This window comes from Callithrix jacchus, chromosome 4 (assembly GCF_049354715.1).
Source record: "Callithrix jacchus isolate 240 chromosome 4, calJac240_pri, whole genome shotgun sequence".
NCBI lineage: Eukaryota > Metazoa > Chordata > Mammalia > Primates > Cebidae > Callithrix > Callithrix jacchus.
This window is the reverse complement of record NC_133505.1, coordinates 34,385,463-34,411,623: the sequence shown is the minus strand read 5'-3', so window position 1 is coordinate 34,411,623 and position 26,161 is coordinate 34,385,463. Positions and strand designations below refer to the sequence as shown.

The 26,161-nt window shown below is 43.3% G+C and overlaps 1 non-coding gene and 2 pseudogenes across 2 annotated transcripts in view; 2 read left to right on the top strand and 1 right to left on the bottom strand.

Annotated features, from left to right (window-relative positions):
- LOC103792335 (large ribosomal subunit protein uL4) overlaps positions 1 to 26,161 on the top strand; it is a 521,713-nt gene that overhangs the window by 393,775 nt on the left and 101,777 nt on the right. The window lies entirely within an intron of this gene.
- LOC128931268 (uncharacterized) lies at positions 3,237 to 3,940 on the top strand (annotated as a pseudogene).
- Positions 5,140 to 8,249, bottom strand: LOC118151323 (saoe class I histocompatibility antigen, A alpha chain-like; annotated as a pseudogene). Its single transcript, XR_013533877.1, has 4 exons — positions 7,529 to 8,249; positions 6,648 to 6,912; positions 6,429 to 6,533; positions 5,140 to 6,022 (listed from the first exon to the last, which is right to left on the bottom strand). The product of XR_013533877.1 is annotated as a saoe class I histocompatibility antigen, A alpha chain-like (transcript).

Here is a 26,161-nt window from a genome sequence, read left to right as displayed (position 1 = left end):
GAGCCCAGCCTTTCTTAAGGGGTTTACAGGTTCAACTCTTAAAGTTAGTTCTTTGAGTCATTATGACTTAATATTTGACAAGGGTATAATGGTAGGGTATGAATTTTGTCCAGCATCATTCTTTTGTATGTGGATATCCAGGTTTCCAGCACCATTTGAGATGCGCCATGTGTTGGAGTGGAGCTGATACATTTGTAAGATGCAGTGAGCCCTGACACATGGGAGCACCATGTATTTATTTACCTGTTTTTCGTCCATAGTTGTTTTGAGAAGGCTTTCACTGACAAACCCAACAGAAATTAATATATGCGACATCTCATAAAATCAAATTCAAGTATATTTATAAATTTCAAAATGTTAAGACTGGGGCAAGACTGGAACAGACAAGCTGAAACACAGGCTGAAATGGAGGGTTTATGTTTACCTTGCTACAAATTCTGTTGGCCCACAATCTCTTATACTTATTGCATAAGAAGATAGAGTAGGGTGAGAGCTCACATAATCAGTACCTGGTTTTCTGCTTCAGAAACAATTTCAAATTCTCTGCTTAGATTAAGAAAATTAACTTAAAGATGTCGAATATGAAGTTGGCATCTATAATGTCAAAGAGTGAGTAGTGTCAACATCAGGAATCCAAGAAAATTCTATCTTTTTACACAGAAATGGCCTCACTATGCACTGCAGAAGGGAGCAGGTCCCTTCAGGGGAACTTCATGATAGAGAAAAACTCTATATGATGTAGGGATTTTCTGCTTCAGCCCCAAATTGAATTGTCCTCTCTAACTACAGGTCTCACAAAGTTTTATAGCTTCAGTGACTTCAACGGGGCCAAGATATTGGTTTTTTGATATTGTTTGTTTTGAGCTGCTGCCTAGGGCTTAGAAAAATGACTTGGGTATTTGGCCAAAATGGCATTTTTTTTTTTATGGAATTTGAAATCCATGAACACTCTACTTTCCTGCTGTATCCCAGAGCAGGTTGAGTACCTCGCACTTCTTGTCAGAACTTCACTAGCAGTGGTAGAAGATTTAAAGTTAGGGCCTCCCTCGATCTCTACCCTTTCTTTAATTCAGAGGATCACAAGCTGTTGGGGGAGGAGTTGTGTCTTGGGCCCCAACTGACTTGATGAATATTAATAGCCAATATCTTGTAAGGAAGTCAGGTATGCATGTAACATCACTTCTGTGTGCAGTGTCATGGGAGAGTGGGTTCCTGGGCCCCAGGTTAAGAGCCTAAGCACTACAGGCATAGAGCTAGAGCTCTGGGAGGGGAGGGATAGCTGGGATGGAATAGTCTTTTCCTTTAGTCCTGGGGTCTTTTCACTGCTCACATGGTGGGTGGTGGGTGTCTGGCAGGTGACGATGTTGACGGAGTCGAGGGAGGACACTGGTCGGGGCTGGGAAAAGCAAGATTGGAGAGATAATTAAGGCGGACATTATTTTTTCTGAGCGTAAGTCATGGCTTGAAATCTGGAGAGGCTGAAGGAGTATTCCCCTACCCAAATCTGTTTTTCCCTTTTCCCGCAAGCCTTGTTTAGCCACAGGCCCAGCGCCAACACCAGGGGGCGCTCACAATCCATGAAGGCAATGCGGAACTGGGCTTGTTTGTGGTCGACTCCTGGGTGCCTAACTTAACCAGGGGAGCCAAGACCCTGCAGCCAGGTGGCCTGGATTTAACCTGAAACTCTGGTCCTACTGACACTTTACCTTCTGGTTCCTCCGTTTCTTCATCTGTGAAATGGTGAGGGCATTACAGCATTTACCTGTGGGGTGAGTTTGTCAACAGCAGCACTATTAACAATTTGGGACACAGAGTCCCTTGTGGAGAGGGCTGACCTGTGCACTGTGGGAGGTTTGCCAGGAACACCCAACTCACCCCCTCCCAGCAATCCCCATATGACAACTGAAAATATCCCAGGATTTTGAGGTCTCCTTTGGGTCTGGAAGCTGCACTTAGACACTTGCCCACCTGACACTTCATCTCATCTATGAGACGTTCTGTGGGCTTTATGCTTTGGTCCACATAAGGCCACTTTAAAAGAAGGATTCTGTCCATCTTTTAAACAAGTCAATTTTTTTTATCTCTGCATTCAGTTATTCCTTGCACACCTTTGTTTAGTATATCTGGAAATGTATCAGTTCCAATTCTAGCAGCAATTCATGATACCTGCTATGACCTCAGTACAGCTCTGATTCCTTTAGCACAGATAATGTGTAATGTGTTCTCGATTCTGCTCTGGATGATGTAAATCCATTTATTTGGGTTTACTTGTTTGAGATGTTGTTCCTCATCTGTCAAATGTAAATGCAGACATGGCTTGAACTACTAAGTGGTTTTATTTCTTCCTTCCCCTGATATTTGTTGTATTCTTACTACAAGTCAAACACATGGCATGACATTGCTTCCTTGATCACACCACATCAGATGAGAAAATTAGGCATTATAGCCAGCTGTGGGGCTCACACCTGTAGTCCCAGCTACTTGGAAAGCTGAGGCAGGAGAGTTGCTTGAGCCCAGGAGTTTGAGGTTACAGTGAGGTATGATATCACCAATGCATTTCAGCCTGGGCAACAGACCCTGTCTCTGAAATAAAAGTAAAGACATGGTGAGCTGCCTACATGGACTCTGTGTCTTACAAGATCCATGTCTTGTAATTTTTCTAAAAGGCATCACTGTGATTTCCATGAATGTGTGTCTGGTATTTCTTTTCTATACTTTTACTTTCAGCTTTTCTCTACCTTCTACTGAAATTATGGCTTTTATAAATAGCCTATGGTTATTTATGGATTGACTTATTTTCCCTTCTGCACTATTTGTCTTGTCATTGGAGTGTGTGAGTCCATTATGTTTAATGTCATTGTTGACCTCATTGGGTTTAAGTCTGAACATTGTCATTTGCTGTCTTCTAATATTATGTCTTTTTGGCTCAACTATTTTTCTTCTGTTGCCTTCTTTAGATGAATAAAAGTCTTCATTATTGCAGTCTTCTAAATAAGTGTTCGAGTTACAGCTTCTCTTATCATTTACTTAATTATCTGAGAAAGCACAATAATCCATGACTTATTATAAACCAACAGCAGATCATAACTTCCCTGAATTTCACCTATCTGTGCAGACAGGCCAGGGAGAATCAGTGCTCTGGCTCTGAGACACAGCAGGGTGGAAGCAGGAGATAAACAGGATGGTGAAGGTGTAGCTGCAGAGGCATCCGGGCCCCTCACCTACACTCCTTGTAGATGTCTCCTGCGATGCCCTCTCCTCCATATGCTCCTGCGGGAGTCTCCCCATCTCCACTGACAGCAGCTCCACCCTTCTACTCACTCAGTCCATCACTGTGGGTGTCCTTGATTCTACTTTCTCACACCACAGATACAATCCATTAGCAAGTGCTGTGAAGTCCATCCTCAAATTCATCCAGAATCCCATCACTCCCACCATTTCCCCTGCTCACAGCCCAGTCGAGGTAACCAGCATCTCCATCCTGGAATACTGTGCTCCTTCCCCACCATTTCCCTGCTGCCTCACTTGTCCTCCACCTTTCAATTCTGTTCTCAGCACAGCAGCCAGAGAGCAGCTTTCAAAGTATAAGTCCCACCATGTCCTACTTTTCAAAACTGCCCTCTAATTCTCCATGTCATTCACAGCAAATGTCAAAACCCTTCCCACACCCTCAGGCCTATCTCCTCTGGCCACACCTCTGACCTCATTTCAGTTTCTCTCTGTCCAGCCCTTCTGGCCTCTTCCTCCTTCCAGGAACACAGACACTTTCCTGCCCTGGTGCATCTGCACTGAAGGTTCCTGCCTGAAAAGAGCTTTCCCATCATCCTTGTGGACAGCTCCTCACATCCCTCAAGTCTTTACTCAAAGGTCACATTTGCAACGAGGCCCATGCTGACCACCCAGCACAGCAGCCACCTCCCTGTCCCCACAGCCCACACTCTGGATCACCTGCCCCACAGCACTTGCCACCTTCTAACTCAAGCATTTTCTTCTCTGACTCTGCTTATACTGTATCATCTGCCTACAGAGGTGTCCAATCTTCTGGCTTCCCTGGACCACATGGGAAGAAGAATTATCTTGAGCCACACATAAAATACACTAATGACAGCTAATTAGCAGAAAAAAAAAAGAAAAAAAGAAGAAAAAGTATGTGCATAATTTTCATGATATCTACCACCACAGATCAGCAAAAACGTCCTCACATTCGAAGCTATCCTGAGCCACATGCAGCCTGTGAGCCGTGGGTTGGACCAGCTTGCATCTAGAACATATGTACCACAAGGCCAGAAATGTTTCTGTTTTTACTTAAAGATGTTTTCTAAATGCAAAAACAGTCATATATTTAGCAGACAAGTGTCAGTTGAATGAATGATCACTGAAGGGCACCTCCCTATTCTAAAGGCAATATCTTTATTAACGTAGCCTCAGGCCAAATGCTGTTTTGTGGCAGCTACAGCACATCATCTCACACTGATGTCCGTGCTGCCAGAGCTTTTCTCACCAGGGCTGCATGTGTGCCCTCCCACCCTCCCTCCCTCCTCCCACACCAACCCTCCTGCACGCTGCAGCACATAACCATATTTTTCTCTTCAGAAAAGTTAACCCTAGGTTGATGGCTCTCATTTTCAAACCACATAGGAATCTAAATTAGAGTGTGCTTTATAAATCCATGAGTTTGGATTGGAGCCAGTACTAGGATTATGACATCTCAGGCAGGAAGAATAGGAGAGAGAGCAGAAGGAGTTCCAACAGAAAGTTACCTATGATGAGAAACTACGGGAGCCCTCCTCTCTGCCAGTTTCTGAATCTGCTTTAAGAAGGTTGGGGAAGGGATGGAAAATGCAATTCAGAAATGAGACCTGAAAGGAGGATGAGAGGAACACAGGTCTGAAAATTTGTCTCCTGTTACCACAAGTACTTCTATGTGGTAGAAGTCACCATAGGTGACATCCAAGCCTCTGTGATCACAGGTCATGATGGGACAAGGTTCTACTGAAGGGCCAAGGACAGCAGACAGCAAAGATGACTCAGCTGAGCAGTGACCACATAAAGCCCACAGTGGCCTGTGCACCCACTGGGCACAGCTCCATCTACTGTCCACCCCTGCAACAAATCAGCACAAGAAATACATGGACTATCGAAGGTTCTCAGGTCTTCCATTTATTTGGTTGCTCACATTTCAGGAATCTTCTGCTTTAATTAACTCATCAATCTCTCATGGAAATAATTTGAAGAAATAAATTATATTCAGATTCTAATTTTAATAGGAAAGTAAGAAGTTACAGCTCAGTGCACCGTAAAGTTGAGACACACATGAAGACATCCCAGCCCCACATCTCTGGAACAGGAAATGTGATCAGGGAAGGAATGCAGGTCAGTGTGGGGAAGGGGTCATGGTGGACACGGGGCTGGGCTGGTCTTCCCACCTCCTCACATTATGCCTATAGGGACACAGACACATTCAGATGCCTTTGCAGTAGGAGAAGTCAGGGTTCTTGAAGTTACAAACGGAAAGTGTGGATAAATCTTGACTCTCAGTCCCACACAAGGCAGCTGTCTCACACTATAAAAAAAATTCATTAACAAATTTATATCAGTCACACTATAAACAACCCATCACCACCTCAATACATCCAAGTCAAAGAAACCCCATAACACAGCTGTTCCCATTGTTCCCCCCCAACAACTTACACACATCAGCCTCCTGCTCCAGGGTCTCACCTTTACAAGCCATGAGAGACACATCAGAGCCCTGGGGACTGTCGCTGCCTGGGGTACAACAAAAACAGGACCTTGTCAGAGCCCACAAGAGATGTCCTAGAGGAGGAATTGTGGGCTGGGTGAGCTCCTCCATGGGCTCCCCACCACTATATCCCAACAATCTCAGGGATCAGCCTCCTTCACACTTACCTGCAGCCTGAGAGTAGCTCCATCTGTGGGGAAGAAAATGTCCTGTGAAATCTCAGGGATCAGCTTCCTTCACACTTACTTGCAGCTGGATGGTAGCTCCCGCCTTTGCTATCTGTGGGAAGAAAATGTCCTGTGAGAGGCCAGAAAGAAGGCAGGGCCATGATGTCCTAGAGGAACCTCCTACTCTTGGACTGTAGAGAAGTTTCCAGAAATGTGACTACAGACCCAGGGCAGGATCAGGAAACATGAAGAAAGTAGATGTGGGTCCTAGACCTACTGCCCTCCTGAGGTCTGTCCTCAGAAGGGACCTTGCTCTGTGACCTGTGACTGCTGGGACTAGGTCCCCATTGCCACAGTCATCAAGGTGATGCATTTGTCCTTCATTGTCACAGGTGTTTTACAAGAGTAAGTGCTGGCACACTGGGTCCACGCTGGGTCGGCCCATGAGTGTGGATGTTGTTTCCCAGTAACCTCAGTAGGACAAGAAAACTCAGACCCCACCCCAACCCCTTCCTCACCTGAGCTTTTCTTCCTCCACATCACAGCGGCGACCACAGCTCCAGTGACTACAGCTCCAAGGACAGCCAGGGCAGCAATGATGCCCACGATGGGAATGGTGGGCTCTGGGAAAAGAGGTAAAGGTGAGGGTCCCTGACTCCCAGCCCCAGCTCCAACCCTGCTAAAGGTCTCCAGATGGGCTCCTGCTTTCCCTAAGAGACATGACACCCACTCCTTACCCCATCTCAGGGTGATGAGCTCGGGCAGCCCCTCGTGCTACACAAGAAATGCATATCTCTGCTCCTCTCCAGAAGGCACCAACACAGCCGCCCACTTCTGGAAGGTTCTGTCCCCCGCAGGCCTGGTCTCCAGAAGCTCCATGTCCTGAGTTTGGTCTTCCCCATCCCGCTGGTCAGTGTGATCTCCGCAGGCCCAGGGCCCAGCACCTCAGGGTGGCCTCATGGTCAGAGACGGGGTGGTGGGTCACGTGTGTCTTGGGGGGCTCTGAAGGGAATAGTCAGAAACTTCAGGCACTTTGCATCTCTCATGGGACACCCCAGGAGCGTCCACATGACCACCCTGACAATGGACAGGACACCTGGGGTGGGGAAGGGAGCACAGAACCCAGACACCAGCCTGGATACAGGCACCTGGGGTAATCTCCTATTCCTTGGAAAATTCTAGTCTCTAAGTGGGAGAGCAGGGACTTCTGGTCCTGACCTGAATGGAGGCCAAGGGACTCAGAGGAGCTGGAGTCAGACCCCAACACACATTGAGTGTGAGGCAGAGGACTGAGATATAAAGGCCTGAGATATAAAGTCACAGTGTCCAAGGCTGCTGTGGGGGTCAAAGGTAACCCCTGATCAGTACTTCAGGGATTATCTTCCCCTCCTTTCCCTTAGAGACTTTATCCCTTAATTGCATCAGAGAGCAGGGCAGGCCCTCAGAGTCACTCTCTGGTATAGGATCTGGAAACCCAGGAGGATTCCTCTCCCTCAGGACAGGAGGGACGGCGATATTCTAGTGTTGGTCCCATTTCCTCCCCTCCTTGTGTGAGGCCAGCCTGGGAGGTCTACAGGAGATGAGGGAGGTGCCCCATAGCCCCTGTGGCCCCTGGTACCCGCGCGCGCCTCCTTCCCGTTCTCCAGGTATCTGAGGAGCGACTCCAGGCACCTTCCCTCCAGGTAGGCTCTCATCCTCTCAGCCTCATTGGCCGCCTCCCACTTGCGCTGGGTGATCTGAGCCCCCACGTCCGCGGCCGTCCAGGAGCGCAGGTCCTCGTTCAGGCCGATGTAGTCCTTGCCATCATAGGCGTACTGGTTATACCTGCTGAGTAGGCGTCAGGCAGGCCCCAGGTCGCAGCCATACATCCTGTGGCAGTGAGACCCTGGCCCCGCCCCCGCAGTCATCCCCGCCCACCGAGCCCCGCCCCAGCCCAACCCGCGGGGATTTTGGCCTAAACTGAAAATGAAACCGGGTAGAGGCGCCTGCGGCTCTCCCGGGTTGGGGGTTTGGTCGGGAGCCTCAGCCTCGGGGTGGATCTTGGACCTGGAGACTCAGGGGGACCTGGACTCTCCGTCGGGGATGGGGAGGGATCACTCACCTGCCTCGCTCTGGTTTTAATAGCCGCGCAGGGTCCGCAGGTTCGATCGCAGAGTCTGTGCGGGCGCCTTGGAGATCTGTGTCTGCAGTTCCCAATACTCCGGCCCCTCCTGCTCAACCCATGGCGCCCGCGGCTCCTCTCTCGCACTCGCGGCGTCACTGTCGAACCGTACGAACTGCGTGTCGTCCACGTAGCCCTCGGAGATGAAGCGGGGCTCCCCACGGCCGGGCCGGGACACGGAAGTGTCCAAATACCTCAAGGAGTGGGAGCCTGGGGGCGAGGAGGGGCTGAGACTCGCCCGGCCCTCCTCCCGACTCGGCTCCCCGGGTCCTGCGCTCTCGCCTGGCGAGCGCCCGGCCCCTCTCCTGGCAGAGGCCGTCTATCTCTTGACCCCGCATTTACTCGCCCACGTCTCGGTCAGGAGCAGGGCCCCCGAGAGCAGCAGGAGGAGGGTTCGGGGCTCCATGACCGCATCCTCGGCGTCTGGGGAGAATCTGAGTCCAGGTGTGTGACCGGGGACTTTGGAACCCGGACCGCAGAGACCCTGATTGGCTTCTCTGGAAACCCGACACCCAGTGGGAATGGGAACTGGGTTAGCTTCATGAGTGTCCAGGAAGAAGGATCCGACACAGATTGGGAGCGAAAGAGAAACTCTGCGGAGATGGGGAATCCCCAACGCTGCGCCTCCCCAATTCATACACCGCCTTCGGGGCCTGAGACCCTGAGAGCCACGCCTGGGGCCCTGAGACTTCGCCCTGACCCCGCTCCTCCTGTGCCAAGCACTCTGTCTCAATGTCTCCCTGAGTGTTGGCCCAGGAGCTGCTGAGAAACTAGAGGGAAACCCTCAGCATGGGCCCCATCCCTCTCCCTTCACTTTTCATCCGGGAATCCCTGTGCCTGAACTGGACTTTCTGCCTCCCACTCCTTACCTGTCCCCGTAGACTCTTCTAGGAAAAAAACTTACCCCAGGGAGCTTGGTGCCAGAGACTGAGCTCGCCCTAGGAATGGAGGTGTAGAGACAGGGTTGTTTTTTTTTCTTCAAATGTAGAAAGATTTTACCTGAGAGCATGAAATAGCACAGAGACCAGTTTGCTTTTTGTTTATTAACTACAGTGGGCAGCAGAATCTTGTTATCGCCGAAAGGATTAGGAACCTAATCGATAAAAAAAATTATGACTTTGGCCCCTTGATATGTGTATAAGCATTACAACAGGACTCAGAAATCTCCTAGGTTTCACTTTCCCAGACAATGTATCTGTGACTCCTGCTTGTTGTATTTTAAATATACATTTTTTCCACAGCCCTGAGTTTCTGTGTGACTCCAGGACATCTCCTCAGTACAAAGTAGCTCACTGTGTTATGTATGCTGCAACCAGGAGCCAGTACAGACTTCATTCACCTCACAGTCACAAGTGTTCACTGAAGTCACAATGCCCCTCACCAGTGCTCATGCCCTGCCTGTTTTTAGGAAGTGTCCACATCTGAGTAGTGTGCATATTTTATAGAAACATTTAGTATTTTTTAAATTTGATTAACATAAGAAACAATTAGTTTTTAGGCAGACTTACATATGGTATTAAAGGCCAACTGCAAAGAACAGCCTGCTAGGATCTGTAATTGTATTTAAAAAATCTGTAAAACAATGTGTTTAAACCTATGAATTCTGCCGTTTTTGAATTCTTTCCACCTGCTCCTTTTCCTTACCTCCTGTTTCTTCAGCCCTTCCCTCCATCCCTCTCATCCCTAAGGCCCTCCGCTCTGACACCACCCTGTCACTCCTGAATTGTGACATAGCAGGTAATTGTCCCATTACCTGCTATGTGACTGTTCTCTCCAAAGTGATCCTACTACTGTGAGTCAGAGTATGTCATTTCTCCACCTAAAACACTCCAGTGGTTCCACCTCGGTCTTGTGAAGCTTCTAGAATGTCAAGTACATGAGCATATGAGGGCATACCTGGTTGATCGTAGGGACAAAATTAATTTTTGTTGACTGAATGAATATGAGTGTGTTAAACTGCATCACAGAAAATTATATAATATAAAACAATAAAAAAGTTAAGAAAGATTTTATTTTATTTAAATAGTGTGCATATCAATTCATCAATTCATTCCATGAATCTGTTGAGCCTGTATATGAATTTTATGACTATATAACACATTACCTCAACATTGGCTTTAAACAGCACCCATTTATTGTATTCATTTATTTATTTTTAGAGACAGACTCTCCCTCTGTCATTCAGGGTGAAGTGAAGTCACATGATCATAGCTCACTGCAGCCTTAAACTCCTGGGCTCAAGGGATCTTCCTGCCTTAGTCTTCAGAGTAGGTAGGACTACAGGCAAGTGCCACCACACCCAGCTAATTAAAAAAAAAAATGTAGAGACGAGCATCCTACTATATTATCCTGCCTGGTCTGAAATTCCTGGCTGCAAGTGATCCCCCTGTGTAAGCTCCTCAAATATTAGAATTAAAGATGTGCGCTACTTTGCCTGGCCTAACAACACTCATTGATGTGTTTAGTCCCTTAGTCAGAAATCTGGGCATGGTGTGGATGCAATCTCTGTTTTGGGCTTCCCAAAGCTGGGTTTTTAGAATCCATTCAGGCTTTTACAGAGGTGGCAGAATGCAGTTTCCGGCAGTTGTAAGACTGAGGTCCCTGTTCCTTGCTGGCTGTCAATGTAGAGATCAGGGAGATCTGTGTTCAATTCCCGGTGCCCACCAGCGTTCTTTTCTATACAGCCCCTTCACTTTCAAAGGCGGTGGAGAAAACCCCTCATGTGGAATCCCTCTCACACAGAATCTCTATGCTCAGGAAGGACCCAGTCCTTTCAAGGGCTCACCTGATTAGGACAGTCCGATGAGGATAAACCCAGCCTAAAGTCAACTAATTGAGGCCCTTAATTATATCTGCTGAATCCCTTCACAGCAGCACCTACATTAGAGTTGGTTGAACAACTGGGGGTAGGTTGAGTGACCAGGAGGTGGTTCCTGGGGGTCATGATAGAATCAGCCTAGCAAGGGTTGGATCTTCCTTTTGTGTTTAATTGGGACAAAGTTGGAAATTGAAGTTCAAGTAAAGTGATCATTGTGAATGGTAACAAAATACATCTTCTTCAGCCATGGAAATTTTCCATACATTTTAAAACTAAATTACATGTTTAATATCTTATAATTAATTTAGGCCAAGTGTGGTGGCTCACACCTGCAATCCTAGCACTGTGGAAGGCAAAGGAAGGCAGATTCGTTGATTCCAGAAGTTCGAGATCAGCCTGGGCAACGTGGTGAAACCTCCATCTCAACAAAAACTTAGAAAATTAGCCAGGTGTGGTAGTTCATGCCTGTCATCACAGCTACTCAGGAGGCTGAGGTCAGAGGATTCCTTGAAACCTCTGCATGTTGTCATGCCACTGCACTCCAGCCTGGGTGGCAGAGTGAGATCCTGTCTCATAAATAATAATGATGGTGATAAATGTAAAGCAAATGCAAATTAACATGTAATAATACATCCTCTCTGATGAAAAAGTGTTAGTTATTTACTATTGCATAAAAAATTTTGTAAAATTTAGCAGCTCCAAACAACAAACATTCATCATCTCCTGCAGTTTCCAATGGTCAGGAATCCAGGAGAGGTTTCCCTGAGTGATTCTGGCTCAGGTCTTCTCACAAGGCTGCAGTCCAGTTGTCAGCCAAGGGCTGTATCATCTGAGTGCTTCACTGGGGGTGGGGATTCACATGAAACATGGCTCAGTCACATGGCTGTTGGAAAAACCAAGTTCCTTGGTGTCTGGCCCCAGAAGTTCTCAGTTCTTTGCCACATGGACCATCCTGCAGGGCTGCTTGTGGCACAGCAGCTGGCTTCCCCCAGAGCACATGATCCAAGAGACAGAGAGAAAGAAGGTGGAAGATGCAGTGAGTTTTAGGTTCTACACCCAGGGTCACAAACTGTTATGTCAGCATTACTCTAGCAGTTAGAAGTTGTATTATTTGGTTCTTCCACTGCTACAAAGAAATACCTGACACAGGGTAATTTATAAAGGAAAGAGGTTTAATTGACTCACAATTCTGCATGGCTGAGGGCCGCCCCAGGAAACTTACAATCATGGCAGAAGTAGAAGCAAACACATCCTTCACATGGTGGCAGAAGAGGGAAATGCAGAGCGAAGTGGGGAAAAGCCCCTTATACAACCATCAGATCTCATGAGAATTCACTCACTATCACTAGAACAGCAATGGGAGAACTGTCCCCATGATCTAGTCACCTCCCATGAGGTCCCTCCCCTGATATAATGATTACACTTCACATGACAATTCAAGATGAGATTCAGGTGGGAACACAGAGCCAGGTCATATCAGAAGTGCATCATTAAGTCCAAGCCACACTAAAGAGAGGGAATTAAGCTGCACCTCTGGAAGGGAGCAGTATTAAAGGATTTGCATATATGTTGAAAGCAAAATTAATTAAAAGTACTGTTTCAGGACTTTGTAAATCAAAGAGTACTTTTATCTAATTATTTTTCATTAATGCTTTATCTTTTAATTTAATTTTATTATTTTAAGTTCCAGGGTACATGTGCACAATGTGTAGGTTTGTTACACAGGTAAAGATGTGACATTGTGGTTTGCTGCACCTAGGTATTAACCCCGGCATGCATTTTTTTATTTTTCTAATGCTCCCTGAACCACCACCCTCCCCCAACAGGCCCTAGTGTGTATTGTTTCTCTCCATGTATACATGTATTCTCATTGCTCAGCTCCCAATTATAAGTAAGAACACGTGGTGTTTGGTTTTCTGTTTCTGTGTTACTTTCCTGAGGATAATGGTTTTCAGCTTCATCCATATTTTTGCAAAGGACTTAATCTGATTCCTTTTTATTGCCATATAATATTCCATGGTGTATATGTACCGTATTTTCTTTAACTAGTCCATCATTGATGGGGATTTGGGTCGATTCCATGTCTTTGCTATTGTAAATAGTGCTGCAATGAGCATACATATGCATGTATCTTTATAATAGAATGATTTATATTTCTTTGGGTATATAACCAGTAATGGGATTGCCAGGCCAAGTGGTACTTCTTGTTCTATATCTTTGAGGAACTGTCACACTGTCTTCCACAATTCTGACTTGCATGAGAAGATGGTGTGTCTCATTGTGATTTTGATTTTCATTTCTCTAATTATTAGTGATGTTGACCTTTTCTTCATGTTTTTTGGTTGCATGTATTTCTTCTTTTGAGAAGTGTCTGTTCATGTTCTTTGCCCACATTTTAATGTTTTTCTTTTCTTGTAAATTTCCTTAAGTTCCTTGCAGATTCTAGATAATAGACATTTGTCAGAGGGATAGATTTCAAAATTCTTCTCCTATTCTGTAGGTTGTCTGTCTACTCTGATGACGGTTTCTTTTGATGTGTAGAAGCTTTATAGTTTAATTAGATCCCATTTGTCAATTTTTGCTTTCTTTTGAGGTTACTTTTGACAATTTCATCATAAAACATTTGCCAATGCCTATGTCCTGAATGGTATTGTCTAGATTTTTTCCAGGGTTTTTATAGTTATGGCTATTATATTTAAGTCTCTAATCCATCTTGAGTTAATTTTTTGTGTAAAATGTATGGAAAGGGGTCTAGTTTCAATGCTCTGGATGTGGCTAGCAAGTTTTCCCAACACCATCTATTAAGTGGGGAATCCTTTCCCCAATGCTTGTTTTAGTCAGTTTTTTTCCAAGATCAAATGATTGTTGGTGTGTGGTTTGATTTCTGAGTTCTCTATTCTGTTCCAGGGGTCTATGTGCCTGTTTTTGTACCAGTATCATGCTTCTTTGGGTATTGTAGCCTTGTAGTATAGTTTGAAGTCGAGTAGCCTGATGTCTCCAGCTTTGTTCTTTTTGCTTTGGATTGTCCTGTCTATATAAGCTTTTTTTTTTGGATCCATATAAATTTTTAAATAGTTTATTCTAATTCTGTGATAAGCTTCTATTTTTAAATTAATATTTAAGTGTTTCAGACATCACAGAGCCTTGGGTGCCAATGGGAAAACATTCTGAGACAGAGATACAACAGTATCTCTGAGTTTTTCTTGCAAATGCCTATTATAACAATGTTCTCTTCAATGAGTTAACACAGTTGAGAACATAGAGTAACGTGGTCAGAAAGTGCCAAGAGTTCAGTTACATAACAATAGTGCCTTGAAAATAGTTTCTGTTTTGTCTAAGATGTCTCAGATTTAGTTGAAGTATGCCTGAAGTACCAATTTTCTTATTGAAATATCATCTTTAAAAAATATGTGTCTACACTTGAAAGCAGGAGACTGCTCTATGGATTAACCATTGTTTTGTTTAATTACTTGTTTTTTTTTTTACATTTTTTAATTGCATTTTAGGTTTTGGGGTACATGTGCAGACATGCAAGATAGTTGCATAGGTACACACGTGGCAGTGGGATTTGCTGTCTTCCTCCCCTTCACCCACATCTGGCATTTCTCCCCATTCTATCCCTCCCCAGCTCTCCCACTGCTGTCCCTCCCCTATCCCCCCCAATAGACCCCAGTGTGTAGTGCTCCCCTCCCTGTGTCAATGTGTTCTCATTGTTCATCACCCGCCTATGGGTGAGAATATGCGATATTTCATTTTCTGTTCTTGTGTCAGTTTGCTGAGAATGATGTTCTCCAGATTCATCCATGTCCCTACAAAGGACACAAACTCATCGTTTTTGATTGCTGCATAATATTCCGTGGGGTATATGTGCCACATTTTCCCAGTCCAGTCTATCATCAATGGGCATTTGGGTTGGTTCCAGGTCTTTGCTATTGTAAACAGTGCTGCAATGAACATTCGTGTGCATGTGTTATTATAGTACAATGATTTATAGTCCATTGGATATATATCCAGTAATGGGATTGCTGGGTCAAATGGAATTTCTCTTTCTAGGTCCTTGAGGAATCACCACACTGTCTTCCACAATGGTTGAACTGATTAACACTCCCACCAGCAGTGTAAAAGTGTTCCTATTTCTCCACATCCTCTCCAGCATTTGCTGTCTCCAGATTTTTTAATGATCACCATTCTAACTGGCGTGAGATGGTATCTCAATGTGGTTTTGATTTGCATGTCTCTGATGACCAGTGATGATGAGCATTTTTTCATATGTTTGTTGACCTCATGTATGTCTTCTTTCGTAAAGTGTCTGTTAATATCCTTTGCCCATTTTTGAATGGGCTTGTTTGCTTTTTTTTCCTGTAAATCTGTTTGAGTTCTTTGTAAATTCTGGATATCAGCCCTTTGTCAGATGGGTAGACTGCAAAAATTATTTCCCATTCTGTTGGTTGCCGATTTACTCTAGTGGCTGTTTCTTTTGCCGTGAAGAAGCTGTGGAGTTTGATTAGGTCCCATTTGTCTATTTTGGCTTTTGTTGCCAATGCTTTTGGTGTTTTGTTCATGAAGTCCTTGCCTACTCTTATGTCCTGAATGATTTTGCCTAGATTTTCTTCTGGGGTTTTTATGGTGCCACGTCTTATGTTTAAGTTTTTAATCCATCTGGAGTTAATCTTAGTGTAAGGTGTCAGGAAGGGGTCCAGTTTCTGCTTTCTGCACATGGCTAGCCAGTTTCCCAACACCATTTATTAAACAGGGAATCCTTTCCCCATTGCTTGTTTTTGTCAGGTTTATCAAAGATTGTATGGTTGTAGATATGTTGTGCTGACTCCAATGCCTCTGTTCTGTTCCATTGGTCTATATCTCTGTTTTGGTACCAGTACCATGCTGTTTTGATTACTGTAGCCTTATAGTATAGTTTGAAGTCCAGTAGTGTGATGCCTCCTGCTGTCTTCTTCTTGCTTAGAATTGACTTGGCTATGCAGGCTCTCTTTTGGTTCCATACGAAGTTCAAGGTGGTTTTTTCCAGTTCTGTGAAGAAAGTCAATAATAGCTTAATGGGGATAGCATTGAGTCTGTAAATTACTTTGGGCAGTATGGCCATTTTCACGATATTGATTCTTCCTAACCATGAACATGGAATGTTTCTTCATCTATTTTTGTCCTCTCTTATTTTGTTGAGCAGTGGTTTGTAGTTCTCCTTGAAGAGGTCCCTTACATTTCTTGTTAGTTGTATTCCTAGGTATTTTCTTCTCTTTGTAGCAATTCTGAATGGCAGTTCGTTCTTGATTTCGCTCTCTTGAAGTCTGCTATTGGTGTATAGGAATGCTTGTGATTTTTGCACATTGATTTTATATCCTGAGACTTTGCTGAAGTTGCTTATCAGTTTCAGGAGTTTTTGGCTGAGACAATGGGGTCTTCTAGATATACTATCACATCTCTGTAAATAGAGACAATTTGGCTTCCTCCTTTCCTATTTGAATACCCTTTATTTCTTTTTCTTGCCTGATTGCTCTGGCTAGAACTTCCAATACTATATTGAATAGGAGTGGTGAGAGAGGGCATCCTTGTCTAGTGCCGGATTTCAAAGGGAATGCTCCTAGTTTTTGCCCATTCAGTATGATATTGGCTGTTGGTTTGTTGTTTATTTTGAGATACCTTCCATCAATACCAAGTTTATTGAGGGTTTTTAGCATAAAGGGCTGTTGAATTTTGTCAAAGGCCTTCTCTGCGTCAATTGAGATAATCATGTGGTTTTTGTTTTTGGTTCTGTTTATGTGGTGAATTACGTTTATAGACTTGCGTTTGTTGGACCAGCCTTGCATCCCAGGGATGAATCCTACTTGATCATGCTGGATAAGCTGTTTGATGTGCTGTTGCAATCTGCTTGCCAGTATTTTATTGCAGATTTTTGCTTCTATGTTTATCATGGACATTGGCCTGAAGTTTTCTTTTCTTCTTGAGTCTCTGCCAGGTTTTGGTTGATGTTGGTCTCATAAAATGATGTTTCATTACTTCTTTAATAAACTTGCTTTCTTTTACAAAAAACTGCCTAATCAGATTGCTTTTCATTTACCAAAGTATGAATCTCATACCTCAGTCAACATATCTCACTTAGCATGATGTCAGGAACTTTGATTTGATGCAGTAGCCCAAAATGTTTAGCTCTAAGTGAGAAGCATTATTTTTTTTTCAAAAACTGCTATTTGGTGGACTTTCTGTAATAAATTTAACATCTTTTGTTCTGTTATTGAATGGGATGTGATAGACCTGATGTGGACACCACTATGATTGTAAATAACAGTGCTATTATGTGCTTCTAAAGACTTTTTATTCAGCAGTCCTATTTTGTTTACCATTCATATTTGCTATTCCAACACTGGTTATTCCTTTTTACTTTTTTTCTTGTTTTATTTATTTTGATCAATCATGTGCATTTCCAAATCTGTAAAAGTTTAATTGATTTGTATATGTGGCAAAAGCAGCACATCAAATACTTCGCAAAGTGGAATTGCTATTGCACACCAGATTGAACACTGTATGCCTGAAAATCTAGAGAGATGCCAGTGAGCCAAAGATCAAATAACCTATTTCTAGCCAAGACCATTTTCATGGCATCCACGTGCTCTCTGTCACATGGCTTTTGACAATTGTCTGTGCCTTTTCTCCAATGTAAGTAGTTCTTGTTAAGGATCCTTGCAACAAACTTTGGTATTTTTTCTCTTTCACTTTTTCCGAAAAGCATGTATATTTTAGTTTGAAAAACTCTATTTAGGAGTTATAAGCAAGTAACTACCTAGGTGCCTAGCACTGGTGTAAGACACAGAACCTGGAAAGCCACCATGGTCTGCTGCCAAATCACATCCCCAGAATGTGCCTCCATCCTGAGTCTTGTGATTATTATTCCTTTGTATTTCTTTAAAGACTTGTGCAATAAGAATATATATTCCTAAACCAAATATTGGTTATTTTTGCTGTTTTTAAGCTTCCTGTACAGCAAATTTCTACTGCATTTATTTTTCAGTGATGTCCATTATGTGTAGGAGTTATCTGTGGTGTTAGAGGCTGTCATTTATTCATTTTTACTGCTGAAGACTTACATGTTATGGTTACACCACAGTTTCACTAGTTTCCTATTGATGTATATGTGGCTGATTCCAGTTTTTGCAATAAACATTAGTGTGCATGTCTCCTGGGCACATCGGCAAGAAAGTCCCCAGAGTGTTGACTAGGAGTGGGGTGGTTGGATGATGTGTTGTACGGACTTTAACTTTACTAGATAATGATAATATGATTTCCAAAGTGATTTTGCCGACTTAAATGTTTATAATAAATGTGTAATACTTGATATTCATGATGCGTCCTGAAAACACTTGAGTTGAAGGAATTGAGTTAAAAGCCACTGTCTTGGCTGCAGAATTACAGTGGGTATTTTTAGTCAGACTCACCCCAGTATTTTTCCCCACCACTGGCATCACCAGCACCAGGGGGACTGAGGGACAGTGGCTACTTGCACCAAGGCCTGGATCTGCTTCAGAGTTTTTTTCTGTGTAAGCCCCACTTGAAGCTGGCGTTCTCTCTTGCCACCTAAAGTGTGGGCCAAAGCAATATGTCTAGATGTGGAATGTGTTGTCAGAACTCAAAGAGACTAAACAGGCAGTGTGCTTCCTCCCTTGCAGTAAGAATGCAAAATGCAACAGTTAGTCTTTTACTTTGAAGGGGACACCCCTGTATTCTGCTAAACAATGGACCTGTAAATCTTTGCTTCACTGGCCCCTCCTGAAGCTCTGTAAAGTTTATCTCCACCTTCTGGAGTGCATGCATCTTGCCAAGGACTACAGCCCACCCTCTACCTGCTGCTCATCCACCCCAGTCAACATGAAGTTCTCAATGAAATGAGCAGATTTAATATCCTATAGGACATCAGTATGTCTAGTACAGTCTTATGACTACTATAGAGGACAGGAGAGTTATAACAGCCCTGAGGCAAACTATAAATAAATGTGTTGTGGATCCCACCTGAACGTGATTTACTTCATATCCACTTTCTAATTGAAATGAAAAGGAATGCACTAATCACATCCACAGCTGCACACTGTGTGCCCAAGGCTTTATTAATCTGCTCTACCAGTGATGTCTAGATAGCACAAAAGCTGCAATTATAACCCCTACTTAGCCATAGCTGGAGTAATCTCATTCATTCTTTAGCACTCATCAGGCTTCCTCAGGGATAAGTTGCTGGATTACACAGAGACACAGAGAGTCCCAACATCACCCCACATCTTTCAGTGCTCTAATGGTGATGTGACCCCCACAATACTTTCAGTATCTTCCACAAGACCCACCTTGGGACACACTATGATTTTTTATTTGACCAGGATGGGGGTAATGTCAGAGGTTTCCCTTTGTCCTTTAGCACAATGTGAGCTCTTACTCCACAGATTATGGACCCAGTGTGGGGGTGACTCAACTTACCAGTCCATCCATGTCAGTTATGCACTCAGGAAATTGGAAGATAACGAGGGCTGGGTCTATGGATCCCACTGTGGGCCACACTCTGTTCAGGTTTACTCCCTGGTCTCCGTAAGCCCCACCGTGATGGGGGACAATATAGTGCTGTGGGCATCTGGGCATCAAAGTTAGCTCACACTCAATGTCAGTAATATCCCCAGTTCTGCCTCTTTCACTTCCCTAGTGTACAGTGTACTGAGTAAATAATTGTACATTCCTTTGCAGAGGGAATTGTCCCAGCATGTACTCCCATGGTGTTCCAGGGTCCTTTCTCCTAGGGATATGGACTCCTCCTCTGTCACTGAGATGTGAATATGAATCTTGGTTGAGGTTTAGGCATTGAGAATGGGGTCATGACTTTGTATTGGGTCAAACACCCTCAACTTTTTGCTCTTCAATTCTTGCTTTGGTATCATAGATATCAAGCAGGGCTCTTCCTGGCTGCCTGTTCTCACCCAGGATGCCACCTTCCATTAACCTTCCTCACACTGCCAGCAGTTTGAGTCCTCTTGGCTGCTCCTCTCAGGTTGACATGCTGCCATGTCACTGCTACCACTTGTTCTCTGTTTCTTCAGGGAAACAATCTTCCCAGGGAGATTAATATGCACCTTTACTCCCATCACCCCCAGCCTGCAGAGGACAACAGTCTGACAGTTCTTGGTGCAGGTCCCTCTCACCATCCACTCTTTTCCAGGCCACCTTTGCACAGAGACCTGTGGCTATGCCTTCCAGTCACAACAGAACAACCTTTCAGAACACCCTACAGGAAGCCGAGATCTCTACAAAGAAAGATTCACATGAATGGTGTGTGCACAGAGCTTTCATTCTAGTGCAGGAGGTGTGGAGGGAGACTCACTAATACAACAGAGCTTAAGGCTGATAGTAGTACCACATGCCAGAAGCCAACGTTACAAGGGATACAAAGTTCCCAGACCTACCAGAGAAAGCAAACCCCTACAGCATGTAGCTAAACAGGGACAAGAACCAAGGTCATTCTGGGCCAGCAAGAAGGGGAAAAGGGAAATTACTGACATATCTCAGAGCTATTGCAAATTTGGTTTCAGAACATGCCAACAAAACAAGTCACACAAGCTTTTGTGGTTTTGCAGGGCATATAAAAGTTATATTTATACTCTGCTGTAGCCTATTAAGTGTGTAATAGCATTATGTATAAAATAGACAGTACACACCTTAATTTAAAATTACACTACTGCTAAAAGGTACTGCTAACAGTCATCTGAGGCTTCAGCTTAAGCTCATCTTTTTGCCGGGAGAGGGTCTTGCCTCAATGCTGATGACTGCAGACTGATCACATGGGGGTTGCCGAAGGCTGATGTGGCAACTTCTTAGGATAAGACAATAACGTTGGTGGCATAGATTGTAAAGTGGGAATCAATACTTAAGTAAGGTCAGTATGAGTTTTCAAGTCAGGTGGACCTGAATATGACCTCCAGGTGCTTCCACCAGCTAGCTATAGAGCCCTGGGCATATCTGGCCCACACCGGCTCTGACAGACACTTGCCCAGTGAGTGAGTGCTGAATAAACCCATATTAGTCACTTTCCTCATCTGCAAGCTGGTGATGGAATTCCTGCCTTGCCGATTCAGAAGAATAAGTGAGAAGAGGCACTGTGCCAAGAAAAACAGAAACAAGACCTGTGGAAGGCTGGGCACGAGTGCCCTAAAGCAAGATCTGCCTAAAATGGCAGAACTGATTTTTTAATATCACCATTCTAACTGGTGAAAGCTGGTATTTTATTGTGGTTTTTATTTGCATTTCTCTAATGACCAGTGATGAGCTTTTTTCCCCATATGTTTGTTGGTTGTGTATATGTCTTCTTTTGCGAAGTGTCTCTTCATATCCTTGCCCACCTTTTGATAGGGTTCTTTGTTTTTTTCTTGTAAATTTGTTTGAGTTCTTTGTAGATTCTGGATACTAGCCCTTTGTCAGATGGGTAAATTGCAAAAATTTTCTCCCTTCTGTACGTTGCCTGTTCACTCTAATAATAGTTTCCTTTGATGTGCAGAAGCTCTTTAGTACAATTAGAAACACATTCTTCAGTTTTGGCTTTTGTTGCCACTGTTTTTGTGTTTTAGTCATTAAGTTTTGCCCATGCCTATATCCTGAATGGTATTGCATAGGTTTTCTTCTTGGGTTTTGATGATTTTAGGCCTCACTTTTAAATCTTTAATCCACCTTGAGTTAATTTTTGTATAAGGTGTAAGTAAGGGATCCAGGTTCAGCTTTCTGCATATGGCTAGCCAGTTTTACCAACACCATTTATTCAATAGGGAATCTTTTCCCCATTGCTTGTTTTTGTCAGGTTTGTTGAAAATCAGATGATTGTAGATATGTGGTATCATTTCTGAGGCCTCTATTCTGTTCCATTTGTTTATATCTCTGTTTTGGTACCAGTACCATGCTGTTTTGATTGTTGTAGCCTTGTAGCATGGTTTAAAATCAGGTAGCAGGATGCCTCCAGCTTTGGGTTTTTTTGTTTGTTTTTGCTTAAGATTGTCTTGGCTATGTGAGCTCTTTTGGTTTCATATGAAATTTAAGGTGTTGTTTTTTTTTTCCAATTCCGTGAAGAAAGTCAATGGTAACTTGATGGGAATAACATTGAATCTATAAATTACTTTGGGCAGTATGGCCATTTTCAAAATATTGATTCTTCCTATCCATAAGTATGGAATGTTTTTCCATTTGTTTGTGTCTTCTCTTATTTCCATGAGCAGTGATATATAGTTTTCCTTGAACAGGTCCTTCATATCCCTTGTAAGTTGTACTTCTAGGTATTTAATTCTCTTTGTGGCAATTGTGAATAGGAGTTCACTCATGAATTGGCTCTCTGTTTGTCTGTTACTGGTGTATAGGAATGCTTGTGATTTTGCACATTGATTTTGTATCCTGAGATTTTGCTGAAGTTGCTTATCAGCTTAAGGAGATTTGAGGCTGAGATGAAGTTTTCTTCTAAATATACAATCATGTCGTCTGTAAATAGAGACAATTTGACTTTCTCTTTTCCTTACTGAATATAGTTTATTTCTTTTTCTTGCCTGATTGCCCTGGCCAGAACTTCCAATACTATGTTGAATAGGAATGGTGACAGAGGGCATTTTTGTCTTGTGCCAGTTTTCAAAGGTAAAACTTCCAGTCTTTGCCCATTCAGTATGATATTGGCTGTGGATGTGTCATAAATAGCTCTTATTTTGAGATACATTTCATCAGTACCTAGTTTGTTGAGAATTTTTAGCCTGAAGGGCTGTTGAATTCTGTTGAAGGTCTTCTCTGCATTCATTGAGATAATGAGGTGTTTTTTGTCTTTGGTTCTGTTTATGTAGTAGATTACATTTATTGATTTGCATATTTTGAACTAGGCTTGCATCCCGGGAATGAAGCTGACTTGATCATAATGGATAAGCTTTTTGATATGCTGTTAGATTCAGTTTGCCAGTATTTTATTGAGAATTTTCACATTGATGTTCATCATGGATATTGGCCTGAAACTTTCTTTAGTTGAGTCTCTGCCAGGTTTTGGTATTAGGATGATGTTTGTGGCATAAAATGAGTTAGGGAGGATTCCCTCTTTTTGTATTGTTTGGAAGAGTTTCAGAAGGAATGGCACCAGCTCCTCTTTGTACCTCTGGTAGAATTCAGCTGTGAATCTGTCTGGTCCAGGAAGTTGTTTTTATTGGTAGCCTATTAACTGCTTCCTCAATTTCAGAGCTTGTTATTGGTCTATTTAGGAATTTTACTTCTTCCTGGTTTAGTCTTGGAGGCTGGGTTTCCAAATTTATTTATTTTTCTAGATATTGTAGTTAATTTGCATAGATTTGTTTATAGTATTCTCTGATGGAAGTTTGTATTTCTGTGGGATGGGTGGTGATATCTTCTTTATCATTTTTTTATTGCGTCTATTTGATTCTTCTCTTTTCTTCTTTATTAGTCTGGCTGGTATTCTATCTATTTTGTCAATTTTTTCAAAAAACAACTCCTGGATTCTTTGGGTTTTTTTTGAAGGGGTTTTCATGTTTCTATTTTCTTCAGTTCTGCCCAGATCTTAGTTATTTCTTGTCTTCTACTAGCTTTTGAATTTGTTTGCTAATGCTCCTTTAGTTCTTTTAATTGTGATATTAGGGTGTCAATTTTAGATCTTTCTTCCTTTCTCTTTTGGGCACTCAGTGCTATAAATTTCCCCCTACACACTGCTTTGAATGTGTCCCAGAAGTTCTGGTATACTGTGTCTTCATTCTCATTGGTTTCGAATAACATTTTTTTTTACTTCATTTCATTATTTACCCAGTAGTCTTTCAGGAGGAGGTTGTTTGGTTTCCATGTAGTTGTAAATTTTTGAGTAAGTTTCTTAATCCTGAGTTTTAATTTAATTGCACTGTGGTCTGAGAGACTGTTTGTTATGATTTCCATTATTTTGCATTTGCTGAGAAGTATTTTACTTCCAATTATGTGGTTAATTTTAGAATAAGTGAGATGCGGTGCTAAGAAGAATGTATATTCTGTTGATTTGGGGTGGAGAGTTCTGTAGCTGTCTATTAACTCTGCTTGGTCCAGAGCTGAGTTCAAGTCCCAGATTTCCTTGTCCATTTTCTGTCTTGTTGATCACTCTAATATTGACAGTGGGGTGTTAAATTTTCCCATTATTGTGTGGGAGTCTAATCTCTTTGTAGGTCTCCAAAAACTTGCTTTATGAAGCTGGGTGCTCCTGTATTGGGTGCATATATATTTAGGATAATTAACTCTTCTTGTTGCATTGATCCCTTTAGCATTATGTAATGTCCTTCTTTGCCTCTTTTGATCTTTGTTGGTTTAAAGTCTGTTTTATCAGAAACTAGGATTGCAACCTCTGCTTTTTTTTTTTTGCTTTCAATTTGCTTAGTAAATCTTCCTTCATCTCTTTATTTTGAGCCTATGTGTGTCTACACATCAGGTGGGTCTCCTGAATATAGCACACTGATGGGTCTTGACTCTATTCAATTTGCCAGTCTGTGTCTTTTAATTGGGGCATTTAGACCATTTACAATTTACATTGAAGGTTAATATTGTTATGTGTGAATTTATTCCTGTCATTATGATGCTTGCTGGTTATTTTGCCCATTAGTTGATGCAGATTTTTCATAGCATCGATGGTCTCTACAGTTTGGTATGTTTTTACAGTGGTTGGTACCAGTAGTTCCTTTTCATGTTTAGTGCTTCCTTCAGGAACTCTTGTAAGGAAGGTCTGGTGGTGACAAAATCTCAGCATTTGCTTGTCTATAAATTTCTCCTTTCCTATGAAGCTTGTTTGGCTGGATATGAAATTCTGGGTTGAAAATTCTTTAAGAATGTTGAATATTGACCCCCACTCTCTTCTGGCTTGTAGGGTTTCTGCACTAATGGGCTTACCTTTTTGGGCAACCCAACCTTTCTCTTTGGCCCCTTTTCCCAAGTGCTCTGTCCCAGGAAGATGGGGGCTTTATTTACAAGTTCCTGATGGGCTTCTGCCTTTTTTTCAGAGATGTCCTGCACAGCGAGGAGGGAGGCTAGTGACAGTCTGCCTGCAGAGGCCTTGCTGAGCTGCCATGGGCTCCACCCAGTTCAAACTTCCTGGCTGTGATGTTAAACCTGCCTACTAGAGACTCAGCAATGGTGGATGCCAATCTCCCCACTGAGCTCAAATGTCCCAGGTCAAGCTCAGACTGCTGTGCTGGCTGCAAGAATTTCAAGCCAGTGGATCTTAGTTTGCTGCTTTTCGTGGGGGAAGGAGGGGACCCAACCAGCCAAATTACTTGGTTCCCTGGCTTCAGTCCCCTTTACAGGGGAGTGAACAGTTCTGTCTCAGTGGCATTCTAGGCTCCACTGGGGTATGAGAAGAAAAAAAAACTGCTGCAGCTAGCTCAGTGTCTTCCCAAATGGCCAACCAGTTTTGTGCTGGAAACCCAGAGCACTGGCATTGTAGGTACCAGAGGGAATCTCCTGCTCTGTTCGTTGTAAAGACCATGGGAAAAGCAGAGTATCTGGGCTGGGGTGCAGAGGACAGTCCTAATGGTTTCCCCCGGCTAAAACAAGGAGTTTCCTGGCCCCTTGCACTTCCCAGGTGAGGTGATGCCCCAACCTGCTTTGGCTTGCTGTCCTTCGGCTGCACCCACTGTCCATCCAGTCCTGATGAGATGAACCAGGTACCTCAGTTGGAAATGCAGAGATCACCCACATTCTGTGTAGATCTCACTGGGAGCAACACACCCGGAGTTGTTCCTATTCAGCCATCTTGCTGGCAAAAATTGCTTCTTCAATATCGTAAGTGAATTAAACACCATTTTTGATTCTATGTCAGTTTAGGTCTACAACTTTTGCTTTGTGTGAAACTAGAAAAGAATGGGGACACATCCATGTCTGTGTGGTGGCCAGAAGATCCACAGAGGCTTGGAACTGACCCTATAGTATCCATTTTCTACTGACTCTCTCTATGCTTTGGAATCCCAGGTAATTCATACTCTTAAAAAATCTCATGTTCATACATAGGACAGGATAGGAAAGGTAATATTTCTGTTTCAATTTGCTAGTAGGACTTCCATAACAAAGTACCACAGGCTGGGTGAGTTACATAATAAATATGTATTACCTCACAGTTCTGGAGGCTACAGGTCCAAGGTCAAGGTGCTGCAGGGTGGATTTCTTCTGAGCGCTCTCTTCTTGTCTTGTAGATGGCCACTTCTGTCTTCTCAACATAGGATTTCAACATATGAATTTTGGATGAGGAGGGACACAAT